Consider the following 3,308-nt stretch of genomic DNA (forward strand, 5'->3'; position numbering starts at 1 on the left):
GATCACATCGGTATCGTTTTCTAATGGCGTAGATCACATAATCGTCGCTTCGCTCTTCCTTTTTCGAGGATTAACAACTTGCATGGCGGTTGAACAGGACAGACCCAGAGGCCAAACGAATTATCGGAATCGGCTCCTGGACTCTCCTCCAACCGCCACGTCGTCGGATGTGAATACGCAGTGGAGCGTAAACGTCACACCTCTGCACAAAGGTGAGAGTCCTGCTTGCGATATGATTAAGCCAGCCTCACTCAAGCATTGAATATCAGACAGAACAGAGCATGACCAAAGGGTAGCAAATTATCAGAATTCGAGTGAACTGATCTATCCGCCGACCCTAGATCCTGGTGGACATCGAAGGCTAAGCAGATGGAAGAGGCGTAGAACAGCCGGAGTGCACAAAGACTATTTTGGTTGATCCATCTGACTGGTACTGAGGACTACTTGCGGGCTAAATCGTTAAACATCAAGCTGTTGTGAGCACTTTAAATGAAGAAGGATGCCTCAATCACTGGGTCGAGCAATTTCAACAGCAAGTGCGGTGGTAACCTGCTGCTATTAAGTCAGTATTAGAACACTGGACAGTGGATATGAAACTCGCCCAATCCTTGGGGGCCAAATTATAATATCTTTCCTCAAAGGTCACCAAGCTTCTGGTTCAGATGACCTCATATCCACGACGACCAAGAATGAGGGTGGAATCTGCAGGTAACGTTTTTGTTTCTTGTACTTTTTCATTTGAGAGACCCAGACAATTGGCAGATGTCAGTAACAGCACCCGTCAATGTGGTCATCAGAGGAAGGTCAATCTGTCTCCTGAGAGCCACTTACTCTTCGTTGCCCCATAACGGCCAGTCAAAGGCCAGCTTGCGAGAAGCAAGGATATCTCAGCCTGGTGTGGATTGGATTCATTATATCTGTCAGATGCTAGAACACTACCCTACGCAGAACTGAACCATGATTTTGCTACTCTTGGATTTCCGAGGCACATTCCACTCTGTTGACCACCAAAGAGTGTCCCGGAATTTGTGAGTAAAAATATGCTGTGTTTTTATACTTGCGTACATGTTATTGTAGGCCGATGCTCTCCAAAACCAAAAGGAAGCCCAACCCCTGCATCTCTATTCGGTTTCGTGGTTGACGAAGTGATGAGGCGAACGCTGAAAGGTCTCCAAAACTCCGGTTTTCACACAGCTTGGATGTGCAGAAGATGAAGTCTCTCTTTTTCGGAGAGAGAAAGATAGTGTCACTGTTCGTTCCCTAGGACAGCTGTCATATTTTGATGAAATCGACTAATTGAGAAACTTAATCGTTAAATCAATGGGGAAAACTGGGCAATGCAACTAACTAACCAATCAAACTGGAGATAATTAGAAAACGACGCAGTACAAAATAGAAACTAGCCAATCAACACAAATCACAAGTGACCAATGGACTCGTGAGAAAGCTGTCCCCAAGTTAGCCAAGAGATGGTTTGTACACTTCAAACAGAATACAGTCGGACTTAGGTAAGAAACACGCTGATGATGTCTCTGATTTTGGTGACGAAAGATCAATAGCCAACTGATTAGCAACCAAGTTCGCGCCAAAACAGAACTGTTCAAACAAAATCGATTTCCTCTGGACGCCATGTAGGATCCACCTATACAGGAGTTCTGCTGATCATTAGGCAAGACAGCACCATCACCGCCTCTAAGTGACAAGAGATGCAGCTCCATCTAACATGTACTGAGCATGAGGCCGTTGGAACGCACTGCGCTTTAGTTTGCCGGTGTTCATGCTCCAACGGGCAGCACCCACTGCGCCGTAAAATCTTGAGTTGAAAGCCTCCTCAGGTCACGAGGTCAGCAAGTCAGCAGAGCTGAATCTCTGATGAGTTACTCATGCGTACATTCGTACGGTGGAATACTTAATGTGACCACGTGTTGTCACGGGTACACAGCAAAAGCAAGATGTCGGGATAAGGAAATGCAAGGAATCACAAAGTCCTGACTTCCGTCCCATCTCGTCAAGAATTTGGTTTGATCAACTCGCAGTCTTGATCTTCACTTAACTGTGAGCTCATGGGCTAAAACGATACACATGGTGTACAGTCCTGAGCCCCGAAATTGAGCCATTGACGGTCTCGTGCGGGGACTCGGGAACAATCGGTCAAAACGATATTCCTGCTCTCATCAAGAGTGTACCAGGATGACTTACAAAAGTTATGAGGTGAGGAACTTTCTCTCGGCAATAGGACCTCATAAAGCGATTCTGGAACTTCGCCATGATCATTTCTCACTTTTTGGTGTCTAGACGTCAGCCGATCAAAGCAATAGTCTTGTGAATTCATACACAGATTTCTAACACGATTTGTCATCACCTAGTGACCGAAAATCGCTCGGTTCCGTCAGGCAGGAACGTGAAAGGTGCGGACGATTTCATACTATGTCGCAATGCCTATGGAAATTCGAAAGCAACGGATTCGAGCTGACAAACGGGCAGAGCCTGAAAATCTTGTGTCATCTGCCCAGATCCATTGAGATGAACTGATGCGCGGCATTTTGTGCACGACACTGGCTGATGGACTCTAATGGTCTTACTGACAATGTACGGAACAGCAAGGTGGTTTTTCGCTCCTAAAAAGGCGCCATTTAAACAATGGCGCTGCTCGATAAACCTTCAGGTTGTAAGGTTTGATTAACAGGTGATTTACGGCAGGTAAAAGACAAATTAGTCGAGAATGGGGCCTACGTCAAATCGACGCAAAATGCGATTGTTCCGAGCACACACACACACAGAAAGCACCTTCGCGAAAAGGTGACGAAAAGAAACATTCACGCGATCGGAGGATGTCTCGGGCTGATAGATTGAGCAGCAAGCTTCCGACAGCAAAGAGGTTCATATACAGACCAGGTATTATTGATGGAATGATCCGATTCGGGGAGAAATTTACCAAACACGTTCAGTTGATCATACTGAATTGTAGCACCGATGAGTATCACNCTACCATCCGGGAAGAAGGTCTCCATCTTTCCATGCCAGTCTCTTGTTTGACGGAAAGCGGAGAAACACTTCTTTAGTGGGAGTCACCAGCAGTGTGCTTATCACGAATCTCCGGCGCGATTCGAACAACCGGCCTCCTAACTAGTAGTTGGTAGCTAAACGATTCGAACACAAGCGACCGACTAGCAGTGTGAGCAACTCACACATGGATAGGACATGGCAGCACCTATCCTTTATTCTCTCCGTCACGAAGAGACTGGACCTTACCGTGGTGTGACGGTTTGCGCACCTCAGCGATCCATTGAGCTATACTGGAGAGTGTC

This window comes from Opisthorchis viverrini, assembly GCF_000715545.1.
Source record: "Opisthorchis viverrini unplaced genomic scaffold opera_v5_54, whole genome shotgun sequence".
Lineage (NCBI taxonomy): Eukaryota > Metazoa > Platyhelminthes > Trematoda > Opisthorchiida > Opisthorchiidae > Opisthorchis > Opisthorchis viverrini.